Source organism: Phragmites australis, chromosome 1 (assembly GCF_958298935.1).
Source record: "Phragmites australis chromosome 1, lpPhrAust1.1, whole genome shotgun sequence".
Classification (NCBI taxonomy): domain Eukaryota; kingdom Viridiplantae; phylum Streptophyta; class Magnoliopsida; order Poales; family Poaceae; genus Phragmites; species Phragmites australis.
Genome location: NC_084921.1, coordinates 34,176,206 through 34,181,393, shown reverse-complemented (window position 1 = coordinate 34,181,393; position 5,188 = coordinate 34,176,206). Strand labels below are relative to the sequence as shown.

The following is a 5,188-nucleotide window of genomic DNA, read 5'->3' as shown; positions in this document are numbered from 1 at the left end:
CTACACCTACTAAATAAAATTTCGGTACTACCAAACAAAATTTCAGTAGGAAAAAGCGATTCAGCAGTTACTATTGAAATTTTGGGACAGGTAAACAAAAAATAGTATTTATGTGTGTATGCATTTTCCTATCTACTCTCCAATTTCACACGAATAGTGCCATGCTTTATTGCATGTGCATGGGAATAGGCTATACGAATGGTTTGAGTCACTGAAAATTGCAGAAAAATTATTCCTGCTCACCATATATAATTGCAAATAGATAAGCTCAATGCTGATACAGGCTATGGTTTTGCAGATACATGTATGCGACTCGTAATATGGGATGTGTTAACCAATATAGCACATTGCGACCCATGCTTAGTCCAACCAAATCCCAGACATATTTCATATATAACCATTATAAAAAAAACAAGCAGTAACCAGAAAATGTCACATATAATGCAAATGTAAATAGGCAAACTGGCGAGCAAAAAATGGTGGCTCCTTTCTCTGCTCCATTCGATATGGTGTGGATGGTTTAGATGCATGTGTTCCTATTTTCACAAGGTGACAGTGACATCTCATGCTTCTCTTCTGCTGCAAACACAGGCTGCCCACTTGTGTCAATGTACGTTGGGACTGACCTCTCATTTGTCTACAACGTGACAGTAACATTTTGTGCCTTCCTTCTACTGCAAGCACATGTTGCCTGCTTGTGCCAATTTATGTTGAGAGTGACCTCTCAATGCTGCCATGTCCAATGTATAGGGAGTGACCTCTCAATCTCCCCTGCTCATCCTGCACCAAAAGATACGATAGTAATCTTCAGTGGAGTAATGTTTAAGAGGCATATACTAATGCCTCTCATTGAGCAAAAATAACCATACTAAATCTGTCAAATCTATTCAGTCTAAATGCATCACATGTAGCCCGGCCAATAACATAGTAGATCAACCAAATAATAAGACTGCAGAACTAAAACACACACGGTACAACAGAATTGATGTTGATCCAGATAAATTAAGATTTAACCTCTAGAGCATAGAAGGTCTGTAATTTTTCAGTATTCACGAAAAGTAGTCCTACTATGAGACAAAACTAATCTTATCAATGCTCTCTCTGTAAGGCTTTGAGAGGAGTCTACATCGACAAAGTATTAATTGGTTCCAATAATGCAGAGTTCCAGGTAAGGCTTGTATTATTATCACACACACACACAAAGAGAGAGAGAGAGAGAGGAGAGAGAGAGAGATAGATAGAGAGAGAGAGAGAGCGAGAGAGATGTCTAATTGTGGCCATGTCTTTTCCTGCTAGGTACATTCCCTTTGTCTTTTCGTTGTGGACCAACAATATTTATCATGCATAGTCTACATTCATGGCTTAGCTAGGGCATATATATACATACATACATACATACATACACACACACACACATATATATATATATATATATATATAGGAAAACTAGTATGTACTCTTGGGTGTATGTACTTCCACCTCTCATATACCACTTTTACACATGAGTTATACTTCTTTATCACTTTAAATATACTTCATTAGTAATTATAAGATACTACAATACAAATCCCACGAAAATTTTTATGAAATTCCATGATTTTTATCTTAATTTGCGTATATACTTCTTTTATGTATAAAAAAGAGTATATAGCAAAAATGAAAGGCTAACATTGAATTTTTTTTCATACAACTCATATTGGAGTATCTTAGAATTAGTATTAGAGTATACTAAAAATGATAAAAGAGTATAAAGTGTTTGTTTAGGTGGTATATTGCATGTGGGAGTACATACTCTAGGAGTATAGAATAGGTGTCCTATATATATATATATATATATATATATATACATATATATATATATATACATATATATATATATATACATATATATATATATATACATATATATATATATATACATATATATATATATATACATATATATATATATATACATATACATATATATATACATATATATACATATATATATATATATATATATATATATATATACATTTTTCTGTCTACTATCCGATTTCACTGCATGCTTTATTGCATGGCAAAAGGCTATGCGAATGGTTTGAGTCACTGAAAATTGCAGAAAATTTATCATACCCATGTCATATGAAGTTGTAACATTTGAAAGCAATATATATTCTTTGTAAAAAAAAATATAGGAGATGTTATTTTCCAGTCGACTGAAAATAGCATGTTCTCCAGTAGACGTCCTAGAGCTGTTCGATCTCGATCAGACGCTCCAGGGTTCATCCTCAACCTTCCACTAGCGCTTTCTATCTCACGTCTATTTCTCTCACGCAGTCGCCCCCGCCTACCCTTTTCCTGCCTCCGTCTTCAGCAGCTCCTAGTTGCCGGATCCGCTGTCGCCGTCCGCCGCCACACTAGCCTGGCTTTGCAGGGTCTGTCGCTATCATGCCCCTGCCCTTTCCCCACCCACCGGCGATCCATCGCCTTGCACATGGCCGATGGCATCCCTGCCACCTCGCCACACCATCCCGGCACCCATCTCCACCACCTTGCTGGCCCTTCTTCTTATGACACTCTCTCTTTGGCTGCTGTTGATGAAATCTTCTCCCCGATAACCCACTAAAAGCTCGTCGTCGGTGTGTGAGCACGTGTCGACTGAAAACTTTGCCGTTTTCAGTTGACTAAGCTCTAGGAAGCGCGAAAAAATATATTCTATAGCTAGCAAAAACTTGTAAAATATGATTACTTCTTTAATCTGAATACCATTCCATCCTAGCATTATGTTTATTAGTCCCATTTATGTCTGTTCCCTTCCATCAAATACAGCAATTAAAATTCATGATAACTTATTTTATATTACGCACGTAATAGGATCAATAACTTTCCCAAGCGTGATAATCCATTTTAAATACATTTGGTGATTTTCCAGCTCACCATAATTGCAAATCGATAAGATCAGTGGTGATACAGGCTATGGTTTTATAGATACATGTGTGCTACTCGTGATATAGGTTGTGTCAGCCAATATAGCACAACGTGACCCATGCTTAGTCCAACCAAATCCCAGCCATATTTCATATCTAACAATTATCAACAAACAAGTAGTAATCAGAAAATGTCACATATAGTGCAAATGTAAATAGGCAAACTTGCAAGTAAAAAATGGTGGTCCTAAGTACACGTGCGCGCGGTGTTTATTCTGTTGGTTCAAGCCACTGTGCAAATATGTTTGTCAGCTAAGTCATGTTCATCTCTGACACAAATTTCCAGACAACCACGAAGAGAAGAATGATAAAGATGATACATGGAAACAATAGTGCATCACCTATTACACGAAAGGCTACATAAATAACAACATGAAATATAACACATTGCATAAGCACAATCCAATGCTTTCTTCCTTGGGTGCCTATTGTTGCCTCTCTAATTCATGCAGCACTGGCATTTTCATCTAATAGAACACATATCAGTTGGTGGTTTTGGTGCCAAGCTGTTGATCATTTAAACAACCATCTTCCACCGTGTCTCTCCAAATGAACCCAACATTATACACAGGCACATCTTTGTCCAATTTTTGAATCAATTCTTCTGCTGTTGATGATGAAATTATAAGGTTCCCAGCCTCTATGGAAATGAATCCTTCCGTGACAGCAAGATCGATACAATGTAGAAGTGGATCATAAAACCCATCAACGTTCAAGAGGTCAATCGGTTTCTTGTGAATGCCTAGCTGAGCCCAGGTGATAACTTCAAAAAACTGCTCTTCCAAAACCCCCTGGTAAAGTGACGAAGGCGTCACTCAAACGAAACATTTCCGCTTTCCTTTCATGCATGCCATTTATCACTCTAACTTCTCCAAAAGCATCACTAGTTATCGCTTTCCTCGACAAGGATTTCGGGATGACTCCTATAACATGGCCTTCTCCAGAATGCACTGTGCTAGAAATGCCACCCATCAGACCAACGGAACCACCTCCATAAATTAGATCAATGCCCCTCCTTACAAGCTCCTGGACAAGATTAATATCAGCTTCTCGGTAATTTTTCTTCCTACCATCTGAACTTCTGCAGTATACACATATTCGGCGGATCATCAGATGCCTTTGTGTATGGATCTCAGTGTTGGTATTGGCTACCACCACTTTGTTTGCCTCCATTTTTCGCGGTGGCCTTCTTCCTGTATGTGTGAGTATGCGAGTGATTGCACTAAAAATATTTGTCCTATGCTTCCATGTTCATAGAGTTGGATTGGGGATGTGTGGGGAATCACTACCGGATTTCGAGACTTTACCGTGTGCCTAGGGCACACGGCAAAGGCCTAAAAACACTCGGCAACGTGTTTGCCGAGTGTAACACTCGGCATACCACAGTCGGCATACACAGTGCCGGCAAATCTCTTTTTGCCAAGTGTTTTATATCGGACACTCGGCAAACATATTTGCCGAGAGCCAAATACGACAGTCGGCAAAAAAAAGTGACCTAACGGGGCCAAGGCGTTAACGGCCTCTTTGCCGAGTGTCTCAGGGATACACTCGGCAAACATGAGGACACTTTGCCGAGTGTCCGTGGAATACACTCGGCAAATCACGGCACGTTTGCCGAGTGTATTGGAGGGTACTCGGCAAAGTGAGCACAGAATAGCGCCCAAATAGCACAGTTTGACGACACGTGCCACTCTTTGCCGAGTGTATTGGAGCACACTCGGCAAACTGGCATCCAAAATGCCAGATTGAACAGCCTTGCGACACGTGTCCGGTTTGCCGAGTGTTACACTCGGCATAGCCTTGTTTGCCGAGTGTAACACTCGGCAAACTGTTATTTAACAGATCAACAATTGATCTATACCAGATTCAAAACTGTCGCTGCAATTGAAAACAATTTATACATATTTCACAGATTACCACCTTCACGTAAACATCGCATATTACACAAACATCACATAAACCGTCGCATAAACATCTCAAGTGACACAAACATCACAAATTATCGTGACAAGATAGCAAAACATAGTCCAAACAAAAAGAAAATGTTGCAGGCCGTAACGGACTCCACAATTGATTACCACCTTAACCTGCATCAATCAAGGAGCAGAAACACTAAGTAAGAAGTATGCATTTGAAAGTAAACAGAAATGCTAAGTATGGATATGGGGTTACAAAAGTAAGTTTTCAAAGTGAGAAGAACGAACCAAAGTGAGGTG

At 39.1% G+C, this 5,188-nt stretch overlaps 1 pseudogene; it reads right to left on the bottom strand.

The window, feature by feature from the left end:
• Positions 1 to 3,227: 3,227 nt before the first annotated feature.
• LOC133888810 (probable cytokinin riboside 5'-monophosphate phosphoribohydrolase LOGL8) lies at positions 3,228 to 4,249 on the bottom strand (annotated as a pseudogene).
• Positions 4,250 to 5,188: the final 939 nt, after the last annotated feature.